Source organism: Dermacentor andersoni, chromosome 6 (assembly GCF_023375885.2).
Source record: "Dermacentor andersoni chromosome 6, qqDerAnde1_hic_scaffold, whole genome shotgun sequence".
Taxonomy (NCBI): Eukaryota; Metazoa; Arthropoda; class Arachnida; order Ixodida; family Ixodidae; genus Dermacentor; species Dermacentor andersoni.
In genome coordinates, this window is record NC_092819.1 from 95,908,702 (window position 1) to 95,925,183 (window position 16,482).

General features: G+C 43.1%; 1 long non-coding RNA gene across 1 annotated transcript; it reads left to right on the forward strand.

The window, feature by feature from the left end:
• Window positions 1-282: 282 nt before the first annotated feature.
• On the forward strand, window positions 283-13,388 carry LOC126530754 (uncharacterized). The gene is made up of 2 exons (XR_008612139.2): window positions 283-583; window positions 13,260-13,388. It is a non-coding gene; the product is annotated as an uncharacterized lncRNA (long non-coding RNA).
• Window positions 13,389-16,482: the final 3,094 nt, after the last annotated feature.

Sequence of the window (16,482 nt, forward strand, 5' to 3'; positions counted from 1 at the left end):
CGGGTGCGTTTAAGCGTTTAAGAGGAAGCTTTAGCTCGGGTGTTCCAATCTAAATACATGTAAACGGAGTATTCGTTTTTCTCGGCAACCACTGCACCAAATTTAACGAGGTTCTTTACATTTAAAACAAAAGCTTAGAATCTAAAATTTCTGCTGGGTACACAAAAGATTTAAGCGAAACAATTGATGCAAAGCGGGGCATGGTGCTTTCAGTGCCCAATTTTTTATAGAACATGTAGTTTTCCATTATAAAGGGGACTGTAATGCGATGTCTTTAAGTAGGGGGTTGTCTTACATTCAGAGTCGACTTATGTTTCAACATGAACGGGAATGAAGTGTTACGCAATTCTTTTAACGAAATTTACCTCTGCTGTTTAGTTTCCATATTGTGCGTAAAAGCAACAGTGCGTGCACTTTCAGCTGCTCAGTTTACCTTCAATGCTGCTCTCATTTTGTAGAGTTCATCACATGTGCATGTGCAACACATTGGCGGAGGCAATACGAACTGCATTTCTCGCTAGCTGGACAAGTCGGAATGGCAATGCACCTTGGAGAACAAGACTCGAATTGTGAAAGTCTGGTGGTAAGTCTGAAGTAATATATCCTCATTTATATTTGGTGTTAACTTTCCAGCGCATACTTTCTATCCTATTGAAGAAACATTTAGCCCCCTGTTTGGCCTGTTTTTTGAGGGCCTTGCATAAGGCCCCCTAGCAAGTTTTAGTTTACACTGCAATTTAAAGCTTCTTGAGACCTGAATACAGCCATGGGACATAATTACTTTTCAAGCTGGTTATTATTGCCTCCATGCATGTTACGAACATGAAAGATGTTTTTTTAATAACATAGTTTTAAATAACTGGCATCTTTTTTAAATATCACAGTCATACCTAGACAGGCGAAGAGATGCATCTCCAAGTAAACATCTCATGTTTGCTATGGTAAAAACTGCGTTTCATTGCCTGAATGCAGAGGTGAAGATGGAGTTGTGTAGTAGACTGTTACTTGGCTGCTTGAAGCTAAACATTTCGACAGAATTGCCTGTCTGGTTGGGAAATTGACTAGAACTTGAGACTGACTCCAACCAAATAACTGAATTTTATTAGCCCGACGTTTCGGAGCCCATTCGGCTCCTTCTTCAGGGGGTTGTTCTTCGGGGGGTGGCGGTGTGCCGCTTTTAAAGCGTCTTTTTTGAAGAAAGGGGGGGGGGGACACGGGAGGTGGGGAGACACTTCACAGGCGGAAAGGTGGGGGGGAACAAAAGGAAAGGGGGCTGTGTTGTTGACCGCTTCCATGGTGCTGGGATGACCGGTGCTGGGGGGAGTGCTCGCGAGGGTGCCCTTGATGGGAGGCGGGGGGGGGGGGGGGAGGTTACAGGGTCGCGCCGACGTTCTGTGTTGGTGAAACAAGCGGGAGTCTAACAAGCGGGAGACTTGGCTGTTGCATCCTGGATTTTCATGCATTAATGAGGATTTCAAAACAGACTTCAAGGATGCTTCCTGCTGTCTGTGACAATGCAGAGGTCTAGATCAATTTAGTGTCAAATTTCTTGAAAGTAGATGAGAAGAATATGAGTGAACCACTTTCGACAGTTCCACATGCTTTGGACTTCATATCCACGATGAATGTTTGGAGTAACGACTTCAGACTTCTGGCAATTATTTACCGAAATAATATTTTAAACTGGTTTATTATTAGAGTAGACAGCAGAAATTGAATGCCCTCTTACCACACCACCATGAGGTGAGCGTGACTGCCAACAGCGACACGCTCTCCTTCTGCCTCGAGTAGCATCCGCAAGCGACGTTCCTTCCTCGCCTTTTCACATACTTGAGCCGAAGAACCACATCGGGTTCACGTGACTAGCACCACCCGCTTTTTGTTCTTATCCAGTTTTGTTGCGTGGCACATTTTCCATCATGGCATTGCGCATTCTGAATTGGGCGATTTACCGAAGTAATGCTTCATGGTGAGCGACACTTTTAAGACTGTGTTTTGCATTGCACTGTTTGTTTGTGTTGCCTTGACTCTGGCTGGGTGTGGCGCTTTCTCGAGAGGGAGGAAAGTGGTGTTTCATTTGAAATTTCAGCTGTCTGTATGACATGCACAGATTTGTCATGAATACCTGTGTCATGTGCTGTAAGGCTGTAAACTTAAGAATAGCATTAAATTCATTCTCTTAGTGGTGAATGCAACGCATACTATTTTTTGCGCACAAAAAAAAATGTGAACAGTGTACAGTGCTCCCACTTCTGCGTCAGTCTGATAAAAAGGCCAACAAAGAGTGATACTGCACTAAATCAAGTATCTTGAAATTTGGAGACATACTAGGGATGCTTCTGCAGCAGACATGATTGGCCAGAGAGGTTAACAATGTACAGCTGCTTGCAGTGACCAAATGCACAGCACCATCAGTTTTGTGCCATGCTATAATTCTATCAAAACCGCCTGAAATTCTTGCAGCTTTTTAGGAAAGGATTAGTGGCACATAACAGTGCGCCTATCTTTCCTGTTTTTTGAATGTATATTTTGCTCCCACGTAGCTGATGTGACTCAAGGGTTTATAGTCCTGAAATCTTGTTTGCTTTGTTATGAATGTTACCAAAAACTTACGTGTGCACGCTTACCCCTGCCCACACTAACGCAGACCCAGTGAGTTTATTTAGTATGGAAAGCTAAAACAATGTAGTGGCTGCACTATTGTTATGAATCTGTCGTAATGGTAGATGTTGCTGATTTTATGGAGTGCTTGTTTTCATCACTCAGGATATCACCCAAAATGCTAGGAGTAAAAAAAAAATATGTATATAATGTTCACAAGATATGGTTATGTGATGAGTAGAGACTGGGTGGTGGCAGCCGATTGAGGGAACGAGCTCGCCTGCGGATCTTGCGACCACAAGCGGTTCAAGTAGATTTTATCGCATTAAGTGCAACAAGTGATTAGAAAAAAAAGCCTGGGCATGTCATCAAAAGGTACCGTTGGGAACAAAAGTCTATGGATCTACACGCACCATGAAATACCCAAATTTCTTTTCTTACTTGCCATGTTGGCATACACTGGTCCTCAGTAAAGTTGCAGAATGGGGCGGGCCCTCCATTTCATTCCTACTTGACAAAGTTGAGATCTCTTAATTCCACTCTTTTTAACTCCCCAGAATGCCAAGAGTTCTACTATTCCTCTAACTTTAAGTGAAATTCTTACTATAGTTGTTTACTAGTTGTGCCTTTCAATAGAAAACTTATTTTTGAAGTTCTAACAACATTGCAGATAATGTTATGCTTCTTTAACGAGAACATATTCGCTTTGTGACCTTTTATTTTTGCAGTGCGTTGTTAGCTGTATAATCTCTCTCATATCTACTCTTTTTGGCAGTACATGCATGTTACCTGCGCAAGTGTAATTCATGAATAAATAATGTGATTGCAGAATATATTCAGTAATGTTAATCTATATTGGCATCAATTGGGCAGATGTAGTTGAAATGGAACTGGCACACAGTCCTGTAGTCCTAAACCTTCACTAGAATAAGACTTCAAAAACAGGTGTCTTTGCTAATTACTCTAAACTAGCCTAGGCCAAATTTTTTTACATTTATAAGTTTTCACTGAATACTGGCTTTCAGTACCTACCTATAGGTCACTATCTCTGCCGTGGTACTTACCAACAAAATGGTATTCTACTTATTGTGAAATTCTGAAGTCCTGGAGACTGTTCCAATGACGAGCTTTAATTGCACTTAAACACTAACCTTTAGTTGCCAAGAATGATTCTATTTAGCAAGAGCATGCTTGGACTATGACACAAGGATGGAGGCCAAAAAAGTTACTGCCCTTCCACTGCTGTGAAGCGGGGTGCAAGCGAAGCTTGGGATCTGCGGCTCTTTGTAACGCCTCGCGGCGAGGGCGGCACGTCAATGTCGACCCTTTTGTCGAACGAGTTCCCGGTGGCATCAATCAAACATTCCCTGTTCTTTGGCCAAACGCACAACACGTGGCCTGCTCCCACTGCCATTCCTTCAACGCAGCCTGCTCTTCGGCAGAACAGACCAAACGCGGCCTCCCCATCTGACTGCTGGGCCTGAACTGGTGTGGGAAACTGCGGGTGTCAGGCGAGCGAACACGCGAACACACCCTTTCCCTCCTCTGGAGGAAGGGGATGCCCGTGATTGGCTCATGCCTTGCGCTGCTTCTACTTACCCACCTTAAAGGCAGCATTTGATGAACTGACGGTGGCTGAATCGGTTAGCGTGGTGGTCTCGCAACCTGATAAGCAATTTCTATTTTTGCGCAGCTTGGGTTTTTTCGCTCGGTAACACCAACACCAGTGAGGCAATACAAGCTTCTGCTAAAAAGGTCGCAAATGGTTGCATCTCATGCCAGTTCCTGTTTATGTGGACATTCAGTGTTATTTTTCACTGTCAGAAGTATCCCTGAAGAAAAAAAAGGGGGGGGTCAACAAAGTATCAACACTAAAGAAGCAATGTCGACGTACATGGTAGTTGAAATAAATCGATGATTGAATGTTGATTATTCTGTCATGTACGACGCACAAATTGTGAGATGGATCTGGCGAGCTTCAAGCTCACGTGTCAGCACTATCATTGGCCTGTTGAGCATGTACAGCGTCGGTAAGATTAGCATTTCCTCTCTTCAGCGTTGACTGCTGCATTGTGGCGTGGTGGAGCACTGCCATTACGAATCCCCTCACAAACTATGAGCTACCAAGCTGCACTAAGACCAGTGCACCAGTTTCACGTCTGTGTGCACTCAAGGATGACAGCACGCATGCATGCGCACTCAGATGTGCATACATACAAATTCTTGATTACGTCTCTCATTGTACTGTTACACTAAGGTACGTTTTAATACTGCATAAAATTACTGCTTAATTTGCACATCACATAGCATTAATTATAAAAAATTTAGCATTTGCATATTATAGCCGGCTATAAAGAAAAAAAGTTACAGGGCTCCTTCCAACACATCATGCTATGTTTCGCAAGCTGTTCCAACAATGAAATAGATGATTACACAATGGCGGCCGCTTTTCATAAGTTAGCTTCGCTGGAATACATCCGTGTTAGTGGCAAAGCATATGAATTTGGTTTCGTGTCTTGGTGACCTGTGCAAGCTATTTCCGACCCAAATTTCTTTTTAAAGAGTTGCACGCATTCACCATCATCATCATCCTATCCTAAAGTTCAATGCAGAACGAAGGCGCCTCCCTGCAATCTCCAATTATCATTGTCTTGCACTAGCTGATGCGAACTTGAGCTTTCAAATTTCATCATCCCACCTAGTTTTCTGTCATCCTTGGCGAAACTTCCCTTCCCTTGGCGCCCATTCTGCAACTAATGGTCCTCTGGTTATCCACCCTATGCATTACATGGCCTGCCCAGCTTCATTTTTTTCCTCTTAATGTCTACTAGAATATCGACCATCCCCATTCCTCTCTGATCCACACCGCTCTCTTCCTGTCTCTTAAAATTTATCATTGCATTGCTCTTTGTACGGTCCTTAACGTGTTCTCGAGATTCTTCGTTAACCTCCAGGCTTATGTGCCATACTGCATGCTTAGAAGAACAACGTGTCTACCAAGTTGACATTTTCAAATTCCCTGATTTTTTTCAGGTTTTCACCAAGTTTCATGTCAAGATGGGCTGACACCATGTCCACCGATGCTGTCACTCTCTGGTAAGCATGTTAAAAAAATAAAAACAATGCAGTTTGAACAGTAACGAGTAGTGTTTATTTTATTCAAAATAGAAAACTGAAACGAGGGGTTTGTAAAATGCACAGCTACTAAAATATCTTCGAAAGAAACTCGGTGCCCTTTTACTCTGTGAAGGATGACCAGCGAAGCTGCGAATGTGGGCCCCTTAATGGTGAACTGCACCTCTGCCACGGGTCAGCCTAGTATTGCACTACCTATGGGATTGGCCCATGTGTGGGGAGTGCTTAAAGCCTGCTTCATCAATGCCGCAGGTTGGACTGGCATTTCACGACCTTCGGGATCAGCCCACATATGCGAAGTGCTTAATTCTTGCTTCACTTGTGCCTCGGGTTGGCCTGGTATTGCACTTTCTTCGGGATCGGCCCACCGTATGAAAAATTGTTGGTCTATGCGCGGATGCGATCCGCCAGATCCTAGCAATAGACAGCTTCACTGTAAAAAAAGTGGTCTAGCTCACGGCAAATAGAGTCGAACATTTTAAAATGCGAATAAAAAGAGATGCATACAAAAGAAAATAGAGCTATTTGTATCAACTGATAGCAAGCTCATTGGTATTATGCCCGAACTTTGTCACATATCAGATTCTCCAAGCAACTGGAAAGTCAACCTCAACGGTCCTGAGATACTCTCAGCCTGCGCATAATGCCTCAGTGTTGCATTTCACTGCTTTAAGGGGTTTATTTTAGTTTGGATCCAATACTTTGCTTTTTGAGCTCAAGCTCCTTCAAAGAGGCGGCGGCACAGTTCCTTTCCTGATCATTCCTCAATGCAATGGTCCTTCCTATTCTTGTCCTCGTTCCGCTGCGTGTTCGCCCCATGGACCATTTGAAGCATCCTTTTGGTCAGTTGTACAGCCCAATTTTTCAGAGTCCCTAAGGGCCGCTACAATGTCCGAAAAAAATGAATGCATGTCTTTTACTGCCCTTAAGGGTCCAAATCGCCACAGGCACGTCCGAAAAAGCTCTGAAGGTCTGCCAGTACACTTATTAGGCATATAGGTGCTTGCACTGTGACAGGAGACGGCAAGTGCACGTATATGTGCTGCGTCCCATACACTTCACCGCGTAGCATCACCGTACTGAGGCAAAGCTGCCTTTCGAGGACCAGCAATATGCAACGCGCCGTGCTTTACGAGGATTGCAGAGGCAGAGTGGCTACCATTGCTGACAGCGGTGAATTCTTTCAATGAAAAAGACAGCACCGAATGGCAAGAACCGTAATAGCATACCTAGGCCTAGCGTTCCCGCCATGGTGATTACAGTGGCCAGTGGATCTGCGTGTGAGAGTGTCAGTTCAAGGTGGTGAGATAACACGGCGGTGTTGGCTTTGAATAATGCTATTTCAAATCTGCAGTTGCAAATCAATGGTGAATATCTCGGCAACAGTGGGGACAAATTACTAGTGATTGAGGACCTTGACCAAAAAAGTGTTAGAGTGTGTTTGAAGATTAATATGCAGAAGACAATGTTCAAGAATGCACATCGCCAGTCAGCCTCTAGAGTCTGTACAGGAGTAATTTTACCTAGGTCAGTTGCTCGCAAGGAACCCTGATCATGAAGAGGCAATTTACTTAAGAATAACAATGGGTTAGAATGCATATGGCAGGCATTACCAAATCATGGCTGGGAGCTTACCACTGTCAATGAAAAAATAAATAAATTATGGGGTTTTACGTGCCAAAACCACTTTCTGATTATGAGGCACGCCGTAGTGGAGGACTCTGGAAATTTCGACCACCTGGGGTTCTTTAACGTGCACCTAAATTTAAGTACACGGGTGTTTTCGCATTTTGCCCCCATCGAAATGCGGCCGCCGTGGCCGGGATTCGATCCCCATCCTCGTACTCAGCAGCCCAACACCATAGTCACTGAGCAACCACGGCGGGTGTCATTGAAAAGAAAAGTGTACAACTATTGCATTCTACTAGTGCTAACATATGAGGCACACATTAGAATCGGGTAAATACTGTAATTAAACGTTGTGATATATGGTTCTTGCTTGAAAAGTTTCCTAGGGCAAGCATAAATGGGAGTTGTCGACACGCGATCACACGTGTTGAATGCATACATTGTTTCCTAAGCATCGCTGAGGTAGACGTGCTGCCACTAAAGGGGCCGCTATTGGGTTCACCATAGGGGTCAACAGCGAGTCACTGTTCCAAGTTCAAATTATCCTGCGAAGGCCAATTTTACAATCAAAATAAGAGATTCGGGACTGTAGAAATGTATGACTGCCGGCCAAGACCTTTGGCCAGGATTGAATTACCCGGAGTCGAATTAACAGAAGTCGACTGTACCATATATATGGCAGTGGACTTTGCAGTAAGAATGTATCTCCTACTACACATAGCAGAATATTGGCATACTGCAGTGCTCAGGGGCTGCAGAACAGTAGACTCCTATAAAATTGATCCCGGCTGAAAGTCCCAGCCGACACATGTGCATTTCTATAGGTCCAAACTTTAGTTATTTTGATACTAAAATAGGCCTTCACCCAATAATTCCAACTTCAGTAGTCAGCATGCATGCTGACCCCTACAGTGAACCCAATAAGCGACCCCTTTGGTGACATACCTTAGAGGACAGTAGATGTGTTAAACAGACTATCTCCTGCAGGAAATGCATATTTTCTCCCTGCCCAGGGGGATCTCCAAGCAGTAATCACAGATCAAAACGTCTGATTGTGTTATTTACCCATTTCTAATGTGCCATCTTTAACAAAACTTCCTTGGCGATTTTTGTATGCTGTACCGCATAACACCGATGTATTGCGGCGAAGCTTACTTTGGAAAATTGGTTGCAATGTGCAACACGTTGGACACTTGTCCATTTTTTTAAATAAAAATTGTGTGCGCATTGTTTCGTGTTGTTCATGTAAAGAATACGATCGAGCCTAGTGCCAGTCAACACAGAACGCCGTTGCTTTATTTGCTCAACTATATATACGTTGTGGGTAGGAGAGGGAACACGTTTAAGATAGCTTTCGAGGGCATGTTCGTTGGTTTCGATCGTTAGTGGGCATGCGCAGTAATGCCGAGTTGAACATGATGTCCATGTCTTTATAGAACACGATACACGCATTTGATTTCTCTTTCATTTTAGTGGCTTTTGTCCTTTCTGTGCTAGTTTACACTTCGGACACACAGACAGCGGGCGTCTGTTTCACTCTGGGGCATGTTAGAATCTGTACGTAAACCATGGCAAATAAATCAGTCATTTGTGTTGGCATTTCTTCTGCATCTTCTTAAATTTGACCCACCAAATAATTCAATCTGTTTCATAAGTCCCGTCAGAGTCGAATTAACGGAATGAAGTCAACTGCATTTTGCTTGCTGCTCAGAAGTATGAGCTTGAATAAAAAACATAACATTACTACACATAGGACATAAAGGAGACAAATGAAGTGCTGCAACATGTGCCAACTTGCCTAAGATAGCACTATATAAGCTTGAACCCAGATGTGCCAGCTGCATTAAGATTGTGACAAAATGTAAAATCGCATGTGTCGGAGACTCAGTAGGTTGGCTTTCCTTCTTGAAAAAGTGTTGCAGAGTGCCTGTTAAGGATTCACTGATTAATGCTGTCAAACTGTCAACAAGGCTGCCAAAAATTATTCTTAATACAACCCTTTCATGGACACAACAAGGTAACAAATTGTTTTGTGTGTGAAGCATTAAGAGTATATTCGTGACCAAATATTGTTCTTGAAAAGTGACCTCAACGAGACAGCACACGAGACCACACAAGATCTAACTCACCGTGTGAGCCCGGACTCCCTCTCGGCAGGATGGGCAAGCGAGCGCGATCCCCTCGTCACTTACAACGATCTCACCCGGCATTACAAGTTAGTCAAGAGAACTATGCTGCTACCACAGAAAGCACCCAATAAAGCACAAGAAGTCACGTACAGGTGGCTTCAGATGGGCACCTACCCATGCCCGGCCTTCCTGCACAATATCTTTCCGGACACGCACCCTCACAATGCGTGTCTCTACTGTAAGGATATAGCTAGCCTTGATGACATGCTCTGGACTTGCCCCCTGGTGCCGGGACCACCAAGGGAGAGTGGGACCGAGGTCCACACAGCTCGGACCTTGAAGCACAGCTCTGGGCTGTCCATCGAGCCTGCGACGCGGCGGGGGGGCATGGCCTCTCTGTCCCGACGTGGGAGTGGCCCGCTGCGCACTAATCGCACGTACCGACGGACCTCAAGAAATTTATTCATCCATCCATCCATCATCAAAGCAGTTGTCAGAAAACATTCTGCAGGGAACAGCTAAAACACTATGCATTTCTCATTATAGTGATGTTATGTGTGCGTGAGTTTAATAAATAGATAACTTGCAGGCGTGTGTATGGCAAATTCAGATGCTAACTTCACCAAAGTCATAAAAGCACACAGCACTCTACTTAAAAGGAATCTGAGCATTTGGCCACTGTTGTGTCACTAATGTGCACTGTCATAGCCGTCTTTATTGCCAAGCAGAAATACACCCAACAAACTATTTTTCGGGCATGCATGAGAATTCGGGTATCTTTGCAACACCGCCACGTACCTCATAGAGGCAATTAAATATAAGGACAGCTGAATGTTCGGATGCTGAAATGCTTTGCCTTCAAAGTGCGGAAGGCACAACCATTGTCAAGTGTTGTATAATGCCGGTTTTCAAGCGTCAACTTTGATGCAATATAGCTTGCTACGGGAAGAAGCTTATGCAATGTATCGTGGTGAAGCATACCAGCAGTCGAAAGGGGCCATGGTAACATGGCATGATTTACATTTCTTTATTTACACACATACATACTCTCTTCTGTTACAGCACAAGCACCAAGAAGCCTAATAAGTGTTGTGGTGGGTTTACAAAACTAGGAAAAATTACATTATGGGGTCTTACGTGCCAAAACCACTTTCTGATTATGAGGCATGCCGTAGTGTGGGACTCCGGAAATTTCGACCAAGTGGGGCTCTTTAACGTGCACCTAAATCTAAGTGCACGGGTGTTTTCGCCTTTTGCCCCCATTGAAATGCGGCAGCTCTGACCGAGATTCGATCCTGCGACCTTGTGCTTAGCAGGCCAACACCACAGCCACTAAGCAACTAGGGCGGGTACAAAATTAAGTTCCTTGCCTACCCAAATAAAAATGTTTGCAACATAATGTGCGTGGTATACTGTCCTTGGGAAGGCAAGCTTAATTGGTTGCTGTTGGCTTTGTGCCTTGCTTCACTCTTGAGCAGCACTTACTGACTGCACAGTAATAACAAGCTCCACCAAATGGCTAGATTACTTCTGTACTACTCCAAGTGTTCCAAAAAGACTTTTGGAGCACGAAGTAGAAAAAAAAATTTCTGCTCCTACACTGCTCCAGAATGACAACATTGTGCTTGAAATCCTAAACTGTCTTGACCACCACTGAGGGGTTGATCTTCAGCATCACTTATATACTTAAGATAAAATCTTGAGTAACACTTACTGGTTGTCTAAACATTTTGAAATGGTTTCACAGGTTCTAATTTAACACTTCTTATATGTACTTTTTAAAACATAACAGTGAATAACGATTTTGGTATCAATTTCGGTAACATATTTCAGTATTCTGCAGTTGATTTGGAGGATTATGCGCCATCACTGGTCTGCAATTATGGAAGTTTAGAGATAAAAAAGTGGGGGGCAAGAATGCCTGTTTTACACATTGTCGTTGTACAGAACAAAACCTATGCAACTTGCCATAAAACTTATTTATATAGTATTTGAAATTACCATAATAGAGTATGTAAACAGCTGGGGTTTCATAGTTCTAGGTTCTTGTTATGTTTTCGACTAGCACCTCCCTTTAAATGGCAGTAAAAGGCATGCATTAATTTTTTTTGGACTGCCTGATTTTCTAAATGTTTTGTTTTTGCAGTCCTCAGGGAACTCCCCGCCCCCCCCCCCCGCTGCCAAGAAAAAGCACCTTTGACTGTAGCAGTAATCAGTGATTCGCCTAATTGGCAAACAGTTCAGGATGCCAAACAGCCCCGAGACAGCTGTACCTCTGACAGAAGGCACTAATACACATTGCAATGCACTGTTTCTGCACTCTAGACTGTGGGATTCTCATTCCGTACTCTTGGGTCAAACGAACGACAGCACACTAGTGCAAACAATCACAAGGGCATTTATTGCACCTTTCATAGATCAATGCCTGCTAGCCGAGTTGCTATCCACAAAACATGCCGATGGGCGCGCGACAAATCGCGGAAGTCCAACTCACCGCGACCGGATAGCGAGCGAATATGTGCGCCTCTTGCTGGATCCCAACGCCTGGTCGTTCGCGCGTACGGTGACGCGAACGGTGGCTCTTTTGCACAAGGCCTCATCGAGACGGTCTCGCAGAAGCATGGATCGGCGCACGCGTGGCACGTCCGCGCTGCTTGCCATCCCAAACCAAAGAGGAAGCGTGTTCTCCCTTGCGCGCCCAAGTAACCCTGCCATGAGGCGGCGTTGGCAGCGCAACACTCGCGCCATCACTCGCATGGCCTGGGGCCCGCGGCGAAGCCGCAATGCAGGAGACGGAAGCTATACAGGAAAAACAATATATCAAGGGACGTGTGACAGTTGCGCATCCCCACAAGACAAATGTGATAAGAGCTGTATTATGTGACCTATCATAACTGCGTGGTGCCAATACAGACAGGATATGCAGGGCATGTAGCGATGAGGACAGTAGCAATGGAATGATATCACCAGTGTACAGAGCGCTGAATTCATTCTTGCTCTGTTACTGATAATCGAGAACTGCATCAATTAAAAAATGTGAGAAAAATTAAGAGAAAAATCATGTGTGAAGGAATACTAATCATCATATCTATTGCAATTATTCTCAGACAGCATTCCCTCTTTTTTGCTTTTATTATTAGTGCATTTTATATAGTACTGCTCACCTGCTGTTCCATGTGTTCCATCGACACATACACGATCAGTTCCAAGCCTCTTGAAAAGCTCCTGTTGTGGTGTGGTCATGATGACTAGCATAAAATCTGCCATCCAAAAAGTCCTCATTTTTTCTCTAAAAAAATGTCACTTTTTGTCGGGTTGTTTTTGGTGTTTAAAGAAGAGCAATGGGTTCTCCTTTTCACTATGCATCCTCTCAACCCAGAGTTGCACGCTCACATAGTCATTATCATGCAGCCGCTCGGTCTTTGAGACTGGCATCCCTCATTATGTTGCGGAGACCCTGCTTGCTTAGCAGGTTAATGCGGTGCAATGTCTCATCCACGTTTGACCGCACATTATCCAGTACTGCATCCATGGACACGCCTTCTCGCAGCTTGTCTTGAGAGAGTAGAGAAAAAGTGTATATTAGTTGAAGCATAAGTAAATATTACCGAGCACGCAAGGAAGTGAAATGGGCACTGATGAACATTTTTAATATCATTATTTAAAATTCCTTTTATTGAATAATGAGTTACATTGACTTACAAAAACCTTTTGCAATGGTGTGTGTTAAATAGTTCAAGCTGTCGCAATTTTTGTTCTTTTTAGGTCAGCTCTTTGCAAGGACATGGTGCTATGCAGCCTTCAGCTGCTGAAGAGGCAAGATTACATTTCTGAATTACACTACACGATTACATTACATTTGAAGAGGCAAGATTACATATTTAAGTGTTTCAATGTTTGGTGTCATTGATAAACCGTCATCGGCATTATCTGCACCAGTGTTATCAGGTACGTAAGTGAAGAAATTTATTGTGTGTACCAAGTTTACAGCTAGGTTGCCAATTTCATCCTTCACTGTTGGTAGCCTTGTTCGCACAAAAGACATTACTGAAGCATTGCACTGGACTGGACATGTGAAGATTGTGGTTCATATCCTACCCAGGGCAAAAATGTCTTCCACTTTTATTTCGTTTACTAAATATTGCCATTATTTACAATTTCTATCCTTGAGTTAGAACTTCATTTTCCAATTACATTCCATAGCAGAAGTTATTGCCACTTCCATAGTGGCATGCCACCATAGAAGGGCAAAACAGAGTCGGCAATCGAAAACATGTGCAGCATTTTCAGATTAACTTAAATATAAACATCACTGTTACTGACTGCATTGATGCACATAATTTGATTAATGTCATTATAAAAATTGTCAAATAAAGCTTTCAGCAATTATTTATATAGTTGATTTATCAGTCATTCATCCATATCTACGGAGCAGACACACCTGTGACCGTATGCTTTGAAGGCTATGCAGTCATGTGGGTTTTTGAGTTAAAGGTATTATTTCAGTCAAGTAGAGTACTGACTGGACACTTGAAGCTGTTTTACGAGTTCATGTCTAATACCCCTGTCACACGGCAAATCTAATGTCATTTACAACGAATCACATTTCCTGATAACGCCATTTCTTTAAATGTAAGGACATCTTCGAAAATGGCATTTACAAACAAATGAGTTCGCCAAACTCATTCGCATTCGTTTGGAACTGAATGTGTATCCTCGACACCACAAGTTTACCAGTGTTTCGCAAACAGTACATGCTTCTTTTTTCTTTTAACAAAAAATCATTATTATTCTATCTATTTTATTACCTAATTATTGCTTTAACGACATTAAAGCCCATCACGTGCGTAAATACAGAAAACTACTCTCAGTCCAGTGACCAGACAGCCGTCTTTAGCTTTCGCTGCAGCAGTTGTGTTGGTTCTCACCGGAGCATCGGCCGCGGCCACTTCAATTGACTTGGCGTAAAAGCTTGCGCGTGTTTTCCTGTGGCACGCGCCAAGAATGAGGATATTAGAAGCTCGCATGCACATCAGAATGGCGATGACATGCAACGGCCCATCTTGTACTACTTTAGCCGATGTAGCGGACGCACGTATCGTTTTCTTCACCCTGTTGCTTGCCTTAGCTCGACTCGACTTCGTTGGCAATGTCGACAAGTTAGTGATCGAACGCTACGGTTTGAAAGCAACGATCACATATTCTAGTGGAATTTAGCATATTGGAAAATAATTATTGGACAAAAGTGGGTTTGAGGCGTGTCATTTTTTTTACTATCGTCATTGTCATCATTTTCAAATGACAGTTTTCGCCGTGTGACAGCGCGCTGTGATAATGACATTAATCGCAAGAAATGTCATTTTTTGGAAATGACATTAGATTTGCCGTGTGACAGGGGTATAAGCCTAATTATCGTGATCGTTCCAATCATGTTTCATTCACATAGCTGATTCATGAGCATTCAAAATATTTAGGTACCATATTTTCCAAACCATAGGTGCCACCATTTTCTTTTCATTTTCGTCCAATCGCATTATACAACAGTGTAACTTATATATGCAAGACCAACATGAGACATTCTTTTTCTCCAGCAATGTACTTGCAGTTTATTTTGCCTGCTAGAATGTGCGGCTCATAAAAAATTATTTTACCGAAGTTTAGTGCCCTGAAATGGGTAAGTACGACATTTTAGGATAAGTGAATAAACATGCACAATCGCATTTCACGACGCTGACCCAAGTTAAGATAGATGCATCTTATACAATGAGTTATATACACATATTTTTTCTTCGAAAGTTGTGAAAAGAGGGAGAAAGGGGGTGACTTGTACAACATTTGAAATTATAGTCCAGAAAATATGGCACATAGTTTGTGAGCCCTACATATAGTAGAGTAAAATGCAACTTGAGCTGATGAAAGTTTCACATGGAAAGCACATCTGCTGTGGATGACCTACAGTAGTGGCGAGAGGTCGCAGTTTCATCGATGTCTGTAATACTTGCACATCAGTTTAGGCAAAATGGCAGACATAATTATGTACAATGCACCTTAAGTAATCCCAAGCGGAAATTATTACAGCCTACTGCTATTTTGAGACAATGAATCCCTCAGGATCATAAGTCATACCAATCCAGTCAACTGCAAGCCTGAAAAATAAAGAAGAAAGAGAAAAAGCCACAGTCTGCTGCGTGGCCTACAGTGCACCAGGAGGCACTACACCTTCCTGTTTGGTACATGAAGTGATGCAAACAAGTATAAAATAACTAAAGTCGTTGCCTGCAATAAGAATAGCCATGTAGGTCAAATATTGGCCACTGGCTGTGCCAAGGTAGTTGTTGCCGCTGTGAAATTGGAGAACGGTTCCCTTTTTTCTCTCTCTCTCTGAACTCTTCAGGCATTGATACAATGTAGCAAAATGATAAACATGTTTATGATGTCATTAACGATAATGCCCTGCAGTGAGTAAAGGTGGCCTTGAATTATGTGGAAATCATGAATTTCGAACGCACTAACATGTGCTCCAAGTTCATTGCATGGTCTGGCATGAGTATTGCCTTGTATTTGGGATGTTGAAAACTCAACAACCACTTTTTATGTATTATAAAGCAGAGCAAAAGCGGTTTCTTACCAGCAATAGCAGCTCTTTCCGACTTGGACAGAAAAACACGACCCAGTTGTGCTTGAATTGGAAAACCACATACACACCTGTGTTGTCTTCATTCACAGCCATTGCCGCAAAACATCTTTTTCCACACTTAACACTTCAAGGCCGCTTCAGCTTTTGTTTACTTCTAGCTGTGGAAAAAGATAACCGGTCGGTTTATTCTAACTTAAGCACTGGACTTCCAACACATGCTTAATGGTGGTTCTACTACACCATTTACACCATTTAGCTACTATTCAGCTTGCCTGAAACCTGGCTACGCGAACTGCGCAAAGGTGCGGTATTTTCATGCTTTCAGGGCAAGGCAGCGTTTTCAGCAGGGGT